Raw genomic sequence first — 20,888 nt, 5'->3', positions numbered from 1 at the left:
TTCTAGCACTGTCGGACAGAGGTTAGCTGTTGTGCCAATGTTACTGATCGATGTATACCTCAAACCATATGACTCTAACGCCCATGTATGGTTATCTTTGCATTGTAACTGCATTATGTTCCGCATTAAAGACCTAATAAAAATTTATTATAAAAAAAAAAAAAAAAATGTCAGATGCCATTGGAGTATTGTACAATAATAGAAAAACATGTATGAAGGTCGGGCCAAAGTTTTGAAAAGTAAAAACTCAGAGCAAATGAGTCCAATATAAACTATTAAATGCCATGTCAGCATTGCAACTTAGCAAGAGGGCTGTGCCAGTGGGAGAGGACAGTGAATGAGTTAAAGCAGCAATCACTTGGCGAATATTATGAACTGAGGATCTGCCTTTCACAAAACCAGTTTGGGAGAGATGAAGTAATTATGGAAGCAAGCATTGTTACATTATCACAGTTAATATCTTTATATCTTGATTAAGTAAAGAAATCGGCCGGTAAGACTGCACTAATGTGGGGTCATTGCCTGGTTCGGGTAATATAACTATTCGTGCTTCATTAAATGTTGGGGGAGCAGCTGAACCAGAGATAATAGTATTAAATAACTTGTGAAGATGAGGAGCTATGCATTGTGATAACAGTTTATAAAATATTTCGCACTAAGACCGTCTAGGCCTGGGGATTTGCCAATTTTCAATTTCCCAATAGTGGTAAGAATCTCCTGTTCATGAATGGGGTCAGTCAAGGAATCACGTTCCTCTGAAGTCAGGGTAGGAGAATTAGCCCTTTGAAGAAAATCAGTACCTAGAGCCAAATCATCTGGTGGCGCAGAGTATAGAGCTTTATAATAATCTAGAAATAAAGTAGTGATGTCGGAAGAAGACGTGAAAGCATGGTTGTCAAGGACAAGATTTTGAATGTGACGGGAACTCCTGACCACAGATGCTAGTAATTTACCAGCCTTATTACCCATCTAAAATAGCAATTTTTCTGATCATCCAGTGTGCATTGAGTCTTTTTAGTACATAATGTGTTATATAATTGTTTAGTGTCCACATACATTTGAGGAGTGGCTGGGCTGTCTATTTGGAGAATGTTTGTGTAAGATTTGAAGAGTGCCAGACTCAAATCTTGGAACCTTTGAGCAGAAGCATTGTGTTGATCCTAATATGGCGGTGGACACTGGCTTCAGCGCGACCACTCCTGCCAGCTAAAAATTAGCGGCGGAACTGCCTTACTCTCTCTCTAAGGTAAGCTGCCCCCTGACTTACCCGCGACACTCCTATGCTTTCACAGGCAGTAGCAGACATTACCATGCAGCTTTAATCTCTCACCCAACATGTATCTGTGACTGAAAACCATCTGGGGGCTATGTCTCATTATATTGTGGACATGAAGCAATCAAAAAAATCCTTGACATCTGACAATTATCATCTCTGGAATAAAATGGATGACATTGAAAATAGATTGTGGAGAAACAACATTAGACTAGTACAGTGGTTCCCAAAATGGGTGCCTAGGCACCCTGTGGTGCTTCAGGACACTTGCAGGGGTGCCTTGGTTTGGTGGACAAAGATCAATTCATATTATTTATGGTCAATGTACCAGGCAAAACCAGTGCTTGTGGCTGCCAATCATAATATATGTGGACAAACAGAAGCAAATCCTGTCCATCACCAGATAACTGTGACATATAAACTAGGGGTGCCTTGAAAATATTTTGATGCTCTAGGGTGCCATGATTCGGAAAAGTTTGGGAATCACTGGACTAGTAGGTCTCCCTGCTCTTTCTCATTTTGTTACAAACACTCTACCTGAGTTTTCGGGGATTGAACAGGCATGCAGAGATATGGTTGGCTCATAGGGTTGGGCCTAATCCCTCAGCGAACAAACCCAGACCACGTGTCACGCTTTTCAAGTGCATGAACCACCTACATAAGCAGTTCATTCGGTCAGCCTCTTGCTGTGTTCAGGAAATTCTATGGGAAGGACATAAGCTCCTGATATTTCAGGAATACTCAGTGGTAATTTACTAAGGCCCGCAAAGCCTTCTCCCCTATTTGCTTCACATTGGTATCTGAGGGCTGCAAGTTTGGCTTACTGTGCCCTTCACATTTAAGCATCTATGATAGTTCTTCCCATAGACTTTCTTTCACCCAAATACCCAGAGCCCTTTTTACGTGACCTAGCTATGGACCGCAACCAGGACATAAGTGACCCTATACCACCGCCTAGCAGCACACATGCACCTGTCTGATTGCGAAGCCTGACGCTGTGTGGTGTTGTTTCTTATGATGTTCACTCATCTCTGCATACATGCTTCACCTATATTGCCCATTTTCTGGTTACGATAGTACCCTGTTTTTTTTATTTTTTATTGAGATAAGCTGTACCAGTTTCAGCAACTTTTAATTTTCAATACCTCTGTGATTTTACTCTGTCATTATCTAACGTCACTGGAAGGCAAATGTTTAGATAAATTTTTAGTGATAATTTTTACTGTTTCAATTTATCTCTTGCTATTGTGCTCCATACTACCCTTACCAACATGGCCCTTACTGGCGCTATCTTGCCTTAAAGTGGCTTTCACATGCTGTCGACTACCTAGGTTTGCAGCTGACATATTCAGTTTCAAACCTCTTCTTCCTACAGAGCTGGCGGCTGGATGCGGTGGACTTGTGCCATTAGCTTCCACCTCTCAGCATCCTGTCAATATGTCCCTTGTTTTGAATTGCGCTCTAGCGCTACTAAAATATATAGTTGTGTTCATAAGTTTACATACCCTAGCAGAATTTGAGATTTTCTGGCCATTTGTCAGAGAATATGAATGATAATTCACAAACTTTTCTTTCACTCGTGGTTAGTGGTTTATTGTCAAACAACTGTTTACTCTTTTTAAATCATAATGACAACAGAAACTACCCAAATGACCCTGATCAAAAGTTTACATACCCCAGTTCTTAATACCGTGTATTGCCCCCTTTAACATCAATGACAGCTTGAAATATTTTGAGGTAGTTGTGGATGAGGCTCTTTATTTTCTCAGATGGTAAAGCTGCCCATTCTTCTTGGCAAAAAGCCTCCAGTTACTGTAAATTCTTAGGCTATCTTGCATGAACTGCACGTTTGAAATCTCCCCAGAATGGCTCAATGATATTGAGGTCAGGAGACTGAGATGGCCACTCCAGAACCTTCACTTTATTCTACTGTAGCCAATGACAGGTCGACTTGGCCTTGTGTTTTGGATCATTGTCATGTTAGAACGTCCAAGTAGGTCCCATATGCATCTTCCGGGCTAAACAAAACCACCTATCTTGCTGAGAAGACTAGTTATGAGGAGTATTTGCAGGCACTAGGTAATAGACACCATTTCTCTACAAACTACCGATTCCACAACTAAGGTAATAACACAGGAAAACTTCTTTCAAACTTGTTGAAAGGCACTAGACCCCCAATGGTTGTCCATCCTCTTAGAAATTCCCAAGGAGACCTCACAAAGTACAATACAAAGTATTATGGGCCTTATTCTAGTTCACTCTATCTGACAAAATCCTTCTTAGATGGACAAAACCATGTGAACTGCAGGTGGGGCAGATGTAACTTGTGCAGAGAGAATTAGATTTGGGTGGGGTTTTACTTCAAAGTAAGATCTATATTGCAGTGTTAAAATAAAGCAGCCAGTATTTACCCTGCACAGAAACAAAATAACTCACCCAAATGTATTTCTCTCTGCACATTTTACATCTGCCCCCCTGCAGTGCACATGGTTTTGTCCATCTAATAAGGATTTTGTCAGAAAGAGGGAACTAGAATAAGGCCCTATATTCCCTAAACTGTTCTACCTGATGCAAATGCTCTTTGAAACTGTCCCGTACTGACTTGCATAACCTGAATAAAATCACGACAACATTCTTGTGGGGAGAAAAAAGACCCAAAATTGCCCTGACCAAAATGATGGCGTCTAAGGCGGTATCGATGTACCAGATTTTGCCCCATACAACATCATTGTTCTATTTAGATCTATTTCTGACTGGCTGAACAATAAATCCTCCTTCACAGACGTAGCAATAGACTAAGCTCTTTTTTATCTGTTTTCCCCCAGCGCCCTTCTACACTCTAAACCCTCTGACAATCCTACTCATTTTATGCATAACATACTCTTACATGATGTTTACCACACCTGGCTTATGATCAATGGAAGACTAGGCAGGAATCACCTCCTCACTCAACGCATTCTCTTATATGGTAACCCGTCTTTTGCCCCCCTCTTGCTCCAATAACCATTTTTGTGGTTGGAGAGATAAAGGTCTGTCAGACTTCTCCAAAGTCTTTGACCCTGGAGGACAGGTAAAAACCTTTACCCAACTTTGTGAGTAATACCAGTTATTAACCTAATTCTCACTTTTATATATCTCCAAAATCAGACACTACCTGTTCGCCCTCCAGCCAATTAAACTCTCAGACACCACCATCTCACAGACCTGCTACAGAGAATTATTGATCATTGCTCTCTCCATACATGCCGCATCAAGCCATTATACTTAATACTAACTGACCTTGCCTCTGAGAAGAAATGGCATTCCCTATATAATCAATGGTTATCTGCTATTTCTGACCTCCCTGATCATGAACCCCTTTGTAAACACTACATCACCACCATGAAAATCCTAAGCTCTTCCTTCCTTCAGGAAGTACATTTTTAAACCCTCCATCATGCATATATCTCCCCAGCACAACTAGCTCACTTTGGGGGTTATTCTAGTTCACTCGGAAAGGCAAAATCACTCTGTAATGGACAAAACCATGTGCACTGCAGGTGGGGCTGATGTAACATGTGCAGAGAGAGTTAGATTTGGGTGGGGTTTGTACTTCAAACTGATATCTATATTGCAGTGTAAAAATAAAGCAGTCAGTATTTATCCTGCACAGAAACAATAAAACACCCACAAGTATGTCACCTTCATACATTTTTTTTACTTTGCATAACATGCCTTTTCATAAAAATAATTTTAGCAAAAAAAAAAAATCTGGGGAATCATATAAGAGGGAAATTGCCAACTGTATGATGAAGATTTAGGGGTAGGGAGGGACAAAGTAAACCAAGTTAGGGCATGATCAGAAATAGCAATGTTTTCAATTTTAGATTGATGAATCCAGTTTAGAAGGAATGTGAAAACAAGCAAAAAGTCAAGCCTAGGGGCAGGATTCTCCAACAACCCCCGCAGCACATCGCCGGCACTCGCATTGTTAATAATCGTATATGCAGTAACATATGCGATTATTAACGCCAAGGCGATGACCGGCGATGTGCTGCGGGTCCCCCCTCCCTCCCTGCACCATCAGCCGGCTGTGTGACGGCTCCTCTTCTTCCTCCCTGCACCCGGAAGCGGTGCAGGCAGGAGGAGACCACTGGTCCGGGCAGCACAGCAGGAGGCTGCCCGGACACAGGTGAGGGAGGGCATCGCGGATCGGCAGGGGGCGCGTGGGGCGTCGGGGGACGCGAAGGGAAGCCCATAGGCTTCCATGGGGTTACGCCATCTAGAACTGGCATAACCCCCCGCAGTGAAGCCCCGGCGGTGGGGCTTTGCTGCATATGGAAATGCAGTAAAAACCCCGAAAACAGGGTTTTTACAGCATTTTTGTGTTTGGTGAATCTCGCCCTAGAAGAGGTATGGGGTGGGTGCAAATAAAACATGTAGTCACGTTTTACTGGATGCTGGTATCTCCAAGGATCTGAAAGTCGAAGGGAATTTAAAAGAAGGGTTACAGCTTCATGGTGTGCTACTTCATCCCATACCAACCGATTTATCCAGAAACTGATTCAACACAACGTTAAAAACCCCACCCTGTATAATATCCCCCTCAGCCCAATCTTTAGGATAACAAATAGAGCAGAAAAAAAAGAATTATTAGGGCCAGTTGGAGCATAAATAGTAACAATTGTATACAATAGCCCTTCTAACTGTAATTTAATGAATAGATAATGGCCTCGGGGGCCAATAATTTATCCAAAATAGTATAATGTAATGATTTATTTAGTAAAATAACCACCCCTATCTGTTTATAGGTGAAAGAGGCTGAGACATACTCAACCAAGCATCCCGAAGTACGTTTGGGGGGAGAGAAAGGAGCTGTGATGTCCAGCCAAAATCCAAGATTGCGGCTGTACTCCAGTGTAGGGAGCGATGCAAAGGGCCAGGATGAGAGTCACGCTTGCCTGCAGTTTCCCCAGGAACCCCTGATGTCAGCTGGGGCACTACCAGTCTCTCCTATCTACGATAGTATAAGGTAGGAGGCACCTGGGGAGAACTATAAAATGCGGCCAGGCTGGTGGGTCCGCCTGCCGGAAGTCTCGAGGTTATAATTTATTCACCTATGCTCAACCATGTTATCCTTTAAACCTAGACTGTAATGGTGGAGTCTGAGAAGTTCTGTGTTCATTAAGTGTGCCAAATAATTCACCCTAATGTGGTTATATGTCCATGCTTTTGAGCAAGGTTCTTTAACTTACAGTAGCCTTCACGACCCCAAACAGTTCATGTTTTCCAAGTTTCCTCACAGAAGCATTAGTGAAATAATTAGCTCCACCTGTAAATATTTTAAAATGTGTCAGTGTGTAATGAGTACACCTGTGCACCTGCTAAACAACCTGGAAAATATGAATAGTTTTAAGTGCTGATGACCACATTTTGGGGATAGATTCTAAGCTCCGCTGAGGCAGGGACTGGTGTAAATGGCTATATGTTCTTTTGTAAAATCACTATGTAATATGTACTGTATACATACCTCCCAACATGACCCATTCCAGGAGGGACAAGATGCTCTGTTTCTGGAAAACCATGCCAGTTGCAGTTACAAAGATGCAGCACAGTCCAAAATTCAGATACGGGAGCCACACCAACTGCCACCCCAAACACCACTGTCCGGACTCACTGGCTGGTGCAGCTCCCCTATTTGAATTTGCGACAGTGGTGCAGTCCCACCTCAGCAACTGCAACTGGCAAGGATGTCCAGGAACAGAGCATTTTGGCTCTGTGTTCCTGAGTGGGCTGCAGTGGGAGACACTCAGGGGCATCTTTCTTTCTAAAGTCACCACCACCGGTGCAATGCAGGACTGCAGAGCTTTCATCTGCCATGAAAGCTGTGCAGAGGAGGCAGGGAGGCATGAAGGCAGAGCGGCGGGTGGGGGGGCGGTACACGACAGGGACAGAGGGTCCCTGTTGATCCTTGTTAAATGGGATGTTTTTTATGGCCCCCTGTGTCAGAATGTGAATACCAGCTCATTCCGTGTGGCATAATGTGTAAGGAACGTATTGCATTTGAAAGGGTATATATTACACAGGGGGAGATGTCGGTAGATCCCCAGTAAGTACAAAAAATTGATCGTGGGTTGTGAAAGTCCGGCCACCTTTGCATTAGGTCGACAGGGCTTAGGTTGACACATGAAATAGGTCAACAGGCCTACGGTCAAAAATCGTCAGAAGCATTAGGTTGACAACGGAAGTTTTTTAAATGTTAAATAATTTATTCACCTATGCTCAACCATGTTATCCTTTAAACCTAGACTGTAATGGTGGAGTCTGAGAAGTTCTGTGTTCATTAAGTGTGCCAAATAATTCACCCTAATGTGGTTATATGTCCATGCTTTTGAGCAAGGTTCTTTAACTTACAGTAGCCTTCACGACCCCAAACAGTTCATGTTTTCCAAGTTTCCTCACAGAAGCATTAGTGAAATAATTAGCTCCACCTGTAAATATTTTAAAATGTGTCAGTGTGTAATGAGTACACCTGTGCACCTGCTAAACAACCTGGAAAATATGAATAGTTTTAAGTGCTGATGACCACATTTTGGGGATAGATTCTAAGCTCCGCTGAGGCAGGGACTGGTGTAAATGGCTATATGTTCTTTTGTAAAATCACTATGTAATATGTACTGTATACATACCTCCCAACATGACCCATTCCAGGAGGGACAAGATGCTCTGTTTCTGGAAAACCATGCCAGTTGCAGTTACAAAGATGCAGCACAGTCCAAAATTCAGATACGGGAGCCACACCAACTGCCACCCCAAACACCACTGTCCGGACTCACTGGCTGGTGCAGCTCCCCTATTTGAATTTGCGACAGTGGTGCAGTCCCACCTCAGCAACTGCAACTGGCAAGGATGTCCAGGAACAGAGCATTTTGGCTCTGTGTTCCTGAGTGGGCTGCAGTGGGAGACACTCAGGGGCATCTTTCTTGGAACAGGGAATGTGTGTATAGGGGTGTACACACGGAGTGATCCTACAAAGTCAAAATCGCATAGAAGGTTAGTAAAGATCGCTGTCAAGGTTAGACCGATAGCCCTATAATATTGTTATAAAAAATAATTGGCAGGCAAGAATATTTTGAGTAGATCACTGGCTGTCTAGTCAAAATCGCTGGTATTCACTGCTGAGGGAGATATTCACTAGGCGATCTGCAATGAATACTAACCAAGTATGTTAATTCTAGTATAGTCAAAATAGACAAAATAACTCACTAGTAAAGATCGCTCCATGTGTACACCCCTTATGAGGTATTGCAGGTTCGGCCAGTTTGTGCAAGGAATCGAGTGGGGTAATTGTACGTACAGATGGCGCCGGCCTTATTATTGCTGGCGGAGCGCCAGGACCGTGTCCCTGGCGATCCGCCAGCAATCTGGCGCTCTGGCTGAATGAGACGCTCGTGCGTTTCCCACGCACGAGCGTCTCAATAGCCGGGCGGCGAGGCGGCGCGGCGGGTGCAGTCCTGCCCGTCCCCAGCTTCAGTGAGACCGACAGGGCTGCGGGGGGCGGTGTGGACCGGCGGGGACCCGGGGAAGCCGGCGGGGACCCGGGGAAAAGCACCGTCGGAACGGGACGCGCGTGCACCTCGTGCACGCGCGTCCCCTTCCGACATACAGATGGCGCGGGGCGGGGGATGGCGGGTGGCGAGTCCTCCGCCATCCCCAGCAAAGACAAGCCCGGCGCCATCTGTATGTTGTGGAAAGTTGTACTGTTTGGTTTAGGGGTGTGCGGAAGGATGAAAACAAGAATATAATAACTAATGACGATATGTGTTATGGAAGTGTAGTGTAAGGTGTTACTGTGTACTTGGGATAGAAGATACCGTATTAAAGTAAGTGTGCATGTTACCATGGCGCTGGGGAAGTGTGTACATGTTATTTATGGGATGGGGGAAGAGAATCTGGGTCAGACGATATTGAGGTGTACATGGAAATTAAAATGACAGTAATTTGAGATAAGTAGAGATCGCTATTTGGGGTGTTACGGTGATGAACTTTGGATATATATATATAAGGTATATAAAACTGCAAATATTTAGTATCACCACCATGTATGAAGGAGGGATTGCAGCAGATATTGCTGATATCTACTGTAGTCCCTCCCTTTATTTCTGATGGCAGCCGGAGGGCTGGTGCAAGTCCCCCATCCGCCCCAGGCAAATCCCCCCAACTGCGCCGCCCGGGGGGGGTGTGTGTGTGTCGAAGTCTGCGGACGATACTGCGGCACGGGGGGGGGGTGCGGGCGATACTGCAGGGGGGGGGGGCAAGCGTTGATTCACAAGCGGGATGGGGGGGAGAGAGAGGGAGGATCACAGACTCACCTGCTCCAAGTCTCCGTTCTCTGCTTTCTGGTACCTCTCTATGGTACCTCTCCTCGGCGGCTCAGTACCCCCTCCAATGGCCGGTGCCCTAGACAAATGCCTAGTCCTGCCTAGTGGTGGCGCCCGCCCTGGTTTAGTCCTTCCCTTTATTTCTGACGGCAGCCGTAACCCCCATAGATTCAAAGGGGGATGCAAAGATGTCAGAGTTACCAAGTTGAGCCCCTATTGATCGCCAGGAGACCTCTTGAAAGGCCAAAGTTAGAGGTTTTCCCAGACGTTCCGGAACAGTAGGCAAGTACAGGGTTTCTGACTTTCTGTTTACCCTCTCTGTGAGAGATAGGGGGCGGGTTCACATCAGGAGGTAGTCCAGGGGGCGTGGCACACCCAACTGTGTCATTGTGACCATGCCCACACTGCACAATGATTGTATTACGCACAATGACGCAATTCAGCATGAATAGTGTCATCTGATCCCTGTGGCCTTTCACACCTTTCCAGGAGGATGGGGGGGCTCTCTGATTTTCCGGAGCCTTGCGGGCTATTTCGGTAATCTGATTTTCCGGAGCCTCGCGGGCTATATCGCCTCTGATTTTTCAGAGCCTCGCGGGCTATTTCGGTAGGGTAGGCAAGTATGACGTGAGGTGGCGCATAAAAATCCTGCGGACAATGTGCAGTATTCAATGCCGGTGCGAGCGGCCGGCAAGGGGGTTAAACTGCGAGGATCACAGAAAACCAGTGATCCTCGCAGTTTAACCCCCGCGCTGGCCGCTCGCACTATGCAACGTTCCGGGGGAATCCTCGCAGTCACAGAACTGCGAGGATTCCCCTAAACTGCGAGAGCCGCGGCTAGTGCAGCAAACTCGCTGTAATTAGCCTCGGCTCTCGCAGCTTTTGGAGGCACATTCGCAAATTCCCCCTCGCTCAAAAAACGGAGCGAGGGGGAATTTGCGAATGAGGGGGGGTCAGTTGAATACTGACAGGGTGAGCGGTGACTGCGAGCAAAAAGTCCTGCTCGCAGTCACCGCTCGCCCACGGCATTGAATATATGCCAATAAGGCAAGATGGCAATAAGTATGCACCGCATAGCATTCATGAGGGAAAGTGTGGATATTATTCGTATGCATCTGTGCACCAGGTATGGGTCATAGGGCTGAAAGTATGAAGGTTGACATACATTAGGTCAGGGGTGGCCAAACAGTTGATACCAATCTACCGGTCGATTATGGACCTTCCGCTGGTAGATTGCGATCTTTTCTAAAGTCACCACCACCGGTGCAATGCAGGACTGCAGAGCTTTCATCTGCCATGAAAGCTGTGCAGAGGAGGCAGGGAGGCATGAAGGCAGAGCGGCGGGTGGGGGGGCGGTACACGACAGGGACAGAGGGTCCCTGTTGATCCTTGTTAAATGGGATGTTTTTTATGGCCCCCTGTGTCAGAATGTGAATACCAGCTCATTCCGTGTGGCATAATGTGTAAGGAACGTATTGCATTTGAAAGGGTATATATTACACAGGGGGAGATGTCGGTAGATCCCCAGTAAGTACAAAAAATTGATCGTGGGTTGTGAAAGTCCGGCCACCTTTGCATTAGGTCGACAGGGCTTAGGTTGACACATGAAATAGGTCAACAGGCCTACGGTCAAAAATCGTCAGAAGCATTAGGTTGACAACGGAAGTTTTTTAAATGTTTTGTTTGTCCCGAATGTCAACGTAATTTGTAGAGATGAGCGGGTCCGGATCCCCGAGATCCGACAGATCCGAATATCGGGGATCCGGGCCAGATCCGAGCCGGCTCGGGTGTTCCCGCCTGAATTCCGGACCAATAACGAGGCCGAACGTCATCATCGCGCTGTCGGATTCTCGCGGGAGCGGGATCTTATAAAAGATGCACGCGCGCCCGCCATCTTCACTCCAATCTTGGAGAGGGAAGAGGGTGGTTGGGAAGCTCCGTGTGCTCCGTGCTGTGCTCTGTGCCATGTGCTCCGTGACCTGACCTGTGCCCTCACTGCCCTGTGCTGTGCTCCGTGCCATGTGCTCCGTGCTGTGCTCCGTGACCTGCCCTCACTGCCCTGTGCTGTGCTCCGTGCCATGTGCTCCGTGCTGTGCTCCGTGACCTGCCCTCACTGCCCTGTGTTGTAGACTTGTGGCCTGAGCCCTGTAGTGTGATTTAACTAACTAGGTGCTGCAGTGCTCACACGCAGGGGCTGCAGTGTCCACTGTCCAGGGGCTGTCCTGTGGCCCGTGCCCTGATGTGATTTATTTAGCCCTAAGCCCTGTGTTGTGATTTATTTTATTTAGCCCTGAACCCTGTGTTTTTTTTTGTGATTTAACTAACTCAGTGCTGCAGTGCTCACACACAGGGGCTGCAGTGCTGCTGAGTAGTACACTGTGTACAGGGGCAGCATTAATACAAGGGGCTGTGTCCAGTGTGACGGCCTATATCTTATCCATTGTCCAGTGTCACAAGTCACTCACGACATATATCCTGTGTCCTGTCCTGTGTGACGACTGACGACATATCCTGTGTCCAGTGTGACGACATATATCCTGTGTCGTGCTGCAGTGCTCACACGCAGGGGCTGCAGTGCTGCTGAGTAGTACACTATGTACAGGGGCAGCATTAATACAAGGGGCTGTGTCCAGTGTGACGGCCTATATCTTATCCAGTGTCACAAGTCACTCACGACATATATCCTGTGTCCTGTCCTGTGTGACGACTGACGACATATCCTGTGTCCAGTGTGACGACATATATCCTGTGTCCAGTGTGAAGACATATATCCTGTGTCGTGCTGCAGTGCTCACACGCAGGGGCTGCAGTGTCCACTGTCCAGGGGCTGTCCTGTGGCCCGTGCCCTGATGTGATTTATTTAGCCCTAAGCCCTGTGTTAAGCCCTGAACCCTTTGTTTTTTTTGTGATTTAACTAACTAACTCAGTGCTGCAGTGCTCACACACAGGGGCTGCAGTGCTGCTGAGTAGTACACTGTGTACAGGGGCAGCATTAATACAAGGGGCTGTGTCCAGTGTGACGGCCTATATCTTATCCATTGTCCAGTGTCACAAGTCACTCACGACATATATCCTGTGTCCTGTCCTGTGTGACGACTGACGACATATCCTGTGTCCAGTGTGACGACATATATCCTGTGTCCACTGTGACGACATATATCCATTGTCCAGTGTGACGACATATATCCTGTGTCCAGTGTGACGACATATATCCTGTGTCCAGTGTGACGACATATATCCTGTGTCCAGCGTGACATATATCCATTGTCCAGTGTGACGACATATATCCAGTGTCCAGTGTGACGACATATATCCAGTGTCCAGTGTGACGACATATATCCTGTGTCCAGTGTGACGACATATATCCTGTGTCCAGTGTGACGACATATATCCTGTGTCCAGTGTGACGACATATATCCTGTGTCCAGTGTGACGACATATATCCTGTGTCCAGCGTGACATATATCCATTGTCCAGTGTGACGACATATATCCTGTGTCCAGTGTGACGACATATATCCAGTGTCCAGTGTGACGACATATATCCTGTGTCCAGTGTGACGACATATATCCTGTGTCCAGTGTGACGACATATATCCTGTGTCCAGTGTGACGACATATATCCTGTGTCCAGTGTAACGACATATATCCATTGTCCAGTGTGACGACATATATCCTGTGTCCAGTGTGACGACATATATCCAGTGTCCAGTGTGACGACATATATCCAGTGTGACGACATATATCCTGTGTCCAGTGTGACGACATATATCCTGTGTCCAGTGTGACGACATATATCCAGTGTAACGGGCTGTGTCGTGCTGCAGTGTCCAGTGACCAGGGGCAGTGTCCAGTGTCACAGGCTGTGTTCAGTGTAAAAAATCAGAAAAATAAATAAAAGTATTAAAAAAATTTTTTGGGGGGAGGATGATGGAGGAGGAAATAGTGGGAGATCAGCAACCTGATAGAACTTCTGAAGCTGCTACCACCAGTCAGATTCATGATGGCAAGGCCGATGGTCAAAGGCCTAGAGGCCATGTAAAAGCAAAGCAGAAATCAAATTTTACAATGGTCCATAAAAAAAAAATTAAGTCACGTGCGGAGAAAAATAAAATTGGCAATATGCCGTTCACCACACGCAGTGGGAAGGAAAGGCTACGGCCTTGGCCTTTGTTTCTGACTGATGGTACAGCGTCTCAGAAGAATGATGGTAGCCCTTCTGCTACTACAAAAAAAAGAATGAAAGTTTTTAAGACAAAGGCGAGTTCACAAATGTCACAAATCCCAGAGGAGAGTCTAAGTGTGTCCGTGGATGCCATATGTGAGCCGGACCTTTCAAATACTGTTTGTGAAGAGGAGGTTCATTCCACCATTTGCATGCCCTCTGCAAGTGTGTGCAAGAGCATCCCCAGTCAAGATTTTGACCTGGTTATTGAGGATGCTTCTGAGGAATTGGATGTGGATTCTGTTGGTGAAGCTGGCACACAGAGGGATGCGGATGATGACGATGTTGGGGATGATGTTGTTTGTTTTAAGGCACCGACGGAGACAGTTGTTGTCCGGGGTGTGGAAAAGCCCATTGTCATGCCAGGGCAAAAGACCAAAAAATCCACCTCGTATGTATGGAATTATTTCTACCCAAATCCGGACAACAACTGTCAAGCCGTGTGTAGCGTTTGCAAAGCTATTGTAAGTAGAGGTAAGGACGTGCAGCACCTTGGGACCTCCTCACTGTTACGGCATTTGCAGCGCATCCATCAGAAGTTTTTGTCAAAAGAAACTGTGAACAAACATGTAGCAGCCCGCCCAGCGTCACCGTCCTGCTCCCCTTTCTCTGTTAAATCCAAGGTCCTGCAATCTCCTCAAACAACTGCATCATCCCCATCCTCAGAGATTATGGGATTGGGAAGTAGTCCTGCACCCAATGTCATGATCCTGACTGAATCCTCTCCTATCCTGGATTCCTCAGAAGCATCCTTATCAGGTACACCTGTTGCTTCTGCTGCTGCTGCTGCTATTGCTGCTGCTGCTGCTTCAAGGAAAGGGACCAGGAATGCTAGTCCTGATCACTTAGCCAAGCAACTGACTGTAAGTCAATCCTTTGAAAGGGGGATGAAGTATGCCAGCAGTCACCCCGTTGCACAGGGTATTACTGACGCCATAACAACTATGTTGGTAATAGACGTGCGTCCAGTATCCGCAATTAATTCTGTGGGTTTTACCCAGTTGCTAGAGATCCTGTGTCCCCGTTACCAAATTCCATCTAGGTTCCACTTCTCCAGGAAGGCAATACCCAGGCTGTACACAGACATTAAAAAAAGCGTTGTTACTGTCCTTAAAAATGCCTCTGTACCCACTGTCCACTTAACCACGGATATGTGGACAAGCGGAACAGGGCAAACAAAAGACTACATGTCTGTGACTGCTCACTGGGTGGATGTATTGCCTTCAGCAGCAGCACCAACAGCAGCAGCAGCAGCAACATCATCTCCCATTGCTATTCAGAGGCAGGCTACACTGTGTATCACCGGTTTCAGTAAAAGGCACAAAGCGGAAAACCTCCTAGAAAAACTACGGGAAGTCATTGCGCAATGGCTTACCCCACTTGGACTCTCCTCGGGATTTGTGGTATCCGACAATGCCACCAATATTGTGAGTGCATTACATGTGGGCGAATTCCAACATGTCCCATGTTTTGCTCACACAGTAAATTTGGTGGTGCACCATTTCTTGAAAAAGGACAGGGGTGTTCAAGAGATGTTGTCCGTTGTTCGGAAAATTTGTGGACATTTTCGCCATTCTGCAAGTGCGTGCAGGAGATTGCAAGACTTGCAAGAAAAGCTAAATTTGCCCTGCCATCAGCTGAAGCAAGAGGTGGTCACGAGGTGGAATTCCACCCTCTATATGCTTCAGCGGATGGAGGAGCAGCAAAAGGCCATCCAAAGCTACACCTCGACCTATGACATAGGGAGAGGAACGGGAATGCACCTGAGCCAAGCTCAGTGGAGAATAATTTCCGTGGTGTGCAAGATCCTGCAGCCCTTTGAGGCTGCTACACGCGAAGTTAGTTCTGACACTGCCAGCTTGAGCCAGGTCATTCCCTTGATAGGCCTTTTGCAGAAGCAGTTGGAGAAATTGAAGGAGGAGTTGAAGTACACTGATTCTGCTAGATATGTTGGGCTAGTGGATCACGCCATTAGTTCCCTTTGCAACGATCCAAGGGTCGCGGATGTCTTACAATCAGATCTTTACATTTTGGGGACAATGCTGGATCCTAGGTTTAAGTCTTACATCGTGTCTTTGTTACCAATGGGAACAAATCTGCAGAGGTGCAAAGACCTCTTGGTCCAAAAATTGTCAGCTGAAGTGGAACGTGGCAGGCGCACAACTTCTCCTTCAATTTCTACCACAGGGGTTGCGAGGAAAAAGCTAAATTTTCCTAAAAGACCGACTGCTATTCAGTCCCGAAATCTATTTGACATCTGGTCCGGACTGAAGGAGCTTCCTAGCATCATGGACACGTCGACTGCCACAGACTATGATGCTATCACCATTGAAAGAATGGTGGATGACTACTTTGCTGATAGCATCAATATAGGTATGTCAGACTGTCCATTCCATTACTGGCAGGAAAAAAAGGCAATGTGGCATCCTTTGCACAAACTGGCTTTGCTTTATTTAAGTTGTCCACCCTCCAGTGTCTATTCTGAGAGAGTCTTCAGCGCAGCTGGGAACCTTGTTAGCGATCGGCGTAGGAGGTTACTTCCACAAAACGTGGAGAAGATGCTCTTCATAAAAATGAATTTCAAATTCCACGAACTGGACCTCCTTCGCCAACACTTACGTCCTCCTACTGCACACAGTCCTCCTGTATTGGTTGATTCCAGCGACGACGAATTAATTGTGTGTCAAGAAGAGGATGAGGCTGAGGAATCTGACGCTGAGGATGACCTCTTGTAAAGCCAGTTTGTGCAATGCCCATTGCCTTTTATTTTTCGTGGGGGCCCAAACAAACCAATCATTTCAGCCACAGTTGACAGTCCCTCCCGCTGCAGTCCCTGTCGCTGAAATGATTGGTTTGTTAAACTGTGCATGTCCTGTATTCAACATAAGGGTGGGTGGGAGGGCCCAAGGACAATGTCATCTTGCACCTCTTTCTGCGTCGTTTTGTGGGCTCTTTGGAGCGTCATTAATTTTAAAATCTTTGATGGATGAATGGTGGGGAGATGGGTGATTTATCTCGCCACCTCATCTATTATAGATTCAATGATGTCATCGGGGACATCCATGAACTCACCCTAACTATTATTATCGTACTTCTTTTTGGATGGGATGTCCCGGATGGATGGCTGGGTCGGAGGGCCCCAGCAAATGTTTTTCTTCTTCTTTTTTCATCTTTTTTTGGCTCTAGCCAGCCATACCAAACAAATTAACCTTAGCGGTAAATTGGGTGACAGATGTCGCAGACTCATTGACCTCACAAACACCACAGTCTAGGGTGGACTAGATCTCCAAACCTGGGGTCCTAGAGAGGTGGAGGAATTTGTTCATCTGCCACCAACTACCCCCCTCCCCTCCACCAATTAGGTGATAAATGAAGAGGCGACTGGAAATGTTCCCCAGTACACCAATCAGTTTATTATATTATCAATTAATAATTAATCAGAAAATCAGGCCAGATAGGAGTCTTATTAGATTTTAAAGTGATACAAACAGATACTAAATATATCTTTTACATATTCTCGCCTTTTATTTTTTTGACTTGAATTGACAAGCGCTTTGCTTTCCTTTTGTGGTGAGTCTTTCGTAGGACTCTTGTACAAAATTTTTTGCAGGACTCTTTTTTACAGGACTTTGGTCAATACGTTGGAAAGCAGTTGGTGATTTTGCACTTAATCGACGTTTCACCCTGGTTTCCTCACTTTTCTTTTCGGAAGACTTTTCTGAAGACTTCATCACCTTTTGCTTTTTGGGCGTGGAGTAAGTTGTACTCTCTGCAGAGGTTCCATTGCAGATCCTTTTCCTGGGAGACTGATCATTTGGTAGATTTTTCTGTTGCATTTCTGTACTATGGCTTGGTCATTTTTCTTTCTGTTTTGTACAATCGGACATGTAAATGTCAGGCTGGGTGGTAGGGCCCTACCTCGTCTTTTGGTGCCTTTTGGCTCTTTGGAGCAGAGACATCCCTGGTCTTCGCCATTCCTCTAATTATCATATATATTTATTGGATGGGATGTCCCGGATGTCGGGCTGGGTGGGAGGGCCCCAGCCAATCTTTTTCTACCTCGTCTTTTGGTGTCTTTTGGCTCTTCGGAGCAAGAGTAAATATTTGGCCATCTGATGGATGAATGGTGGGGAGATGGGTGATTCACTCTCCATCATCATCCATTATGGATGACAATATGTCCTCAGAGACATCCGTGGTCTTCGCCATTTCTCTAATTATTATATATATATTTATTGGGTGGGGGGGCCACCGCCAATCATTTCCTTCCTCGTCTTTTTGCGTCTTTTTTGGCTCTTCGGAGCAAGAAAGACTTTTTAGGCATCTGATGGATGAATGGTGGGGAGATGGGTGATTCGCTCTCCACCTCATCCATAATGGATGAAAAAATGTCCTCAGGCACATCCATGGTCTTATCCATTCCTAGACCGAGTGCCTGGCTTTGGGAGGAACACACATGAATTGGTCATATCATTGGGATATGATGGATGGATTGATGGATGGTTGGTTGGGAAGAAGAAGGCCCAACAGCTGCTGATGGTCAGCGTACTAGACCAAGCGCGTGGCTTCGGGAGGAACACACGTCAAGTGGTGAAGTGGTGGAATGCACGCCTATACAGTCTGTTCAAGCTTGATAAGCAGGCAACTGTTCCCAGCATCCAGAAACCACTTGACCTCACGCCAGATAGTGGTCTTATTAGATATTAAACTGATACAAACAGATACTAACTTGCAGACACAGTCAATGCTGCACCAAACGCCCACTGTTCCTTGGCTGCACATGCCAAACTGCAAAATCAATCCACATTGGGCTCTTGGTACTTGTGTGGAGGTTCTTCTAACAGAGGAGCGCAGCTACAAGGACAATTTCAACTGCCACCCTATCTGCCCCTGCAGTGCTGCTCTGCTTCTAACATGTGCCAGGTTGGAAGTGTAAGGTCCACCTGTATGTGATGCCCACTGCTGTCGCCTAGCCTAGACATCCAGCTACCTCAGGATAACCTTTTGGCCCTACTACAGTAAATGAAAACGATTTTGTGAGCTATGAGGTGATCAAAATTTACTAGAAATGAGTGGAAACTAATGTTATTGAGCTTAATAACACTTTAGGGGCAAAAACAGGCCTGAAAACTATTATTTTAGCAATTTTTAGCATTTTTCCAAATAAATCCAGATCCAAAACCAAAACCAAAACCCGCAAGGGTGGTTTTGCCAAAACCATTCCAGATCCAAAACACGAAGGGAGATCCAGATCCAAAACCAAAACCCGAAAAAGTGCCCGCCGCACATCTCTAGTAATTTGACATGGACACCATATCAGTGTACCGCTGTGCTTTGGGCACAGTGCCTCGCTGCACTTGGCACACTATTATATTTTCCCTCCATGCCCCATCTGATCATTTTTTTTAAAAGAAAAAAACCCTGAAAAACCTCATCTAGCCCTTTTGCCTATTGACCTAATGCTTCTGTCGACCTTCCGACCCTGTTGACCTTAGGCCTGTCAACCTAGCGACCATATCCCCCTGTGAGGTGGCGCTGGAGCATGGCAGCGTGGAGACACACAAGATCTGTCAGCAAACATCATTTGCAATCTGCTCCTCTTGAAATAGTCTTTGAGGAATATCTGAAAGCAGGAAAAAAGTGCAAAGAAAGTTTTGGGAGAAGTTTGCGTTGCCTCCGGGGAAGTTTGCGTTGCCTCCGGGGAAAGTGTTGCTAGTGGAGACGGTGATATTACTGCTGTTGCTATATCCGGTACATTCAATGTGTTTTAGGGAATCTGCATGTTGGAGAAATATACAGGCTCCGTATTAGTGGCGGACAAGAGGGAGGTCAGCAAGAGATTACAGAGAAATAAAAAATGAAAGTGAGAGATGCTCCAATTTTCCAGACCCCGTGATGTGTGCTTGGGAGGGAGAGAAAAGGTGGGTACAGACTTTGCACATTCCATGCAGCATCTGGCAGTGAAAAAAACAATACAGGTGAACTAGGGGGCGTGGCTACAGCTAAAGTGGCTTCTCTCCACAGCACTGTGTGAGGGATCCGTCATAAATCTCTCCTAGCATGCCCGGCCGAGGGGGGCGAAAACGGACTACGGATGTTAGAACATCCCGCCGCAAGCTCTTGCCGTATGGTCATATTTAGTCTAGGGGGTGGGGGAGATCAGGGATAGGCTGCGGGGTAGGGTTAGGAACTAAGAGTGTATGGTTAGGGTAAGGCACTAAGGGGGTATGGGGAGAGAAAAAGATGAGAGAGAGAAAATGGGATGGGGAGAGAGCTTAGAGTAAGGCACTAAGGGGGTATGCTTAGGCACTAAGGTGGTATAGTTACGATTAGGAACTAAGAAGGGAGGTGTAGGGATAGGCACTAAGGGGGTATGGTTAGGATTAGCAGCTCTTCCAACACACCCATGGGGTGGCTGCCTAATGTCGTTTTTTTATTGGGGTGTCGCCAGTAGCCCTAATCCCCAGCTTTCTTTTCTGTTCAGGTTTATGATGATTTGGGCATGAGAGCTCCAACAATAATGGTCCATTAGGAACAGTTGGAATATATTGGAGCTCACCCTTAAACCTTCATACAATGGGCGCGACCCTGTTGCGTCTGTGGATTACATTCAGCACTGATGTTCCAATCCGTCTTATTAGTCGTTGCCACCAGAAGCGTTTGGTCTGATCACAACGTCTGCCACGGATCTCTTTCTGCTGATGCTGCAGATCTTTCAGTTCAGCATTTTTCTGCTTTATTTCAGCATGGTGTTCTATTGCCTGTACCGTGTCATTGGGAAGAGATTCTACCACTTCCTCCAGTTTGGCATTGGTCTCTGCAACCAGGCTGCCATTATCTCCATTCCCGGTGTCAGGCTCATCAGTGGCATTGGTGTCCCTTTCTGCTCTCACATCGAGGGTCCACGTTGAATAGTACTCCATCTGCATTTCCATCCAGCCATTATGAGGAGCATAGCGGTCAAAGCGATGCATGATAGTATCACCGAACATCGCAATCTCCACTTTTCCATTCTCTCTGGTCACCATGAG

At 46.2% G+C, this 20,888-nt stretch overlaps 1 long non-coding RNA gene across 2 annotated transcripts in view; it reads left to right on the top strand.

Annotated features, from left to right (window-relative positions):
• The window catches only part of LOC146059574 (uncharacterized), a 93,972-nt gene that overhangs the window by 12,938 nt on the left and 60,146 nt on the right, over window positions 1-20,888 (top strand). For both annotated transcript variants that reach the window (XR_014470279.1, XR_014470280.1), the window contains exon 2: window positions 6,064-6,284. This is a non-coding gene — a long non-coding RNA (uncharacterized LOC146059574). The remainder of the gene's footprint in view (window positions 1-6,063; window positions 6,285-20,888) is intronic.

Source organism: Crinia signifera, chromosome 1 (assembly GCF_055691185.1).
Source record: "Crinia signifera chromosome 1, ASM5569118v1, whole genome shotgun sequence".
NCBI lineage: Eukaryota > Metazoa > Chordata > Amphibia > Anura > Myobatrachidae > Crinia > Crinia signifera.
The sequence above is the reverse complement of the archived record's forward strand: the minus strand, read 5'-3'. Positions and strand labels throughout refer to the sequence as shown.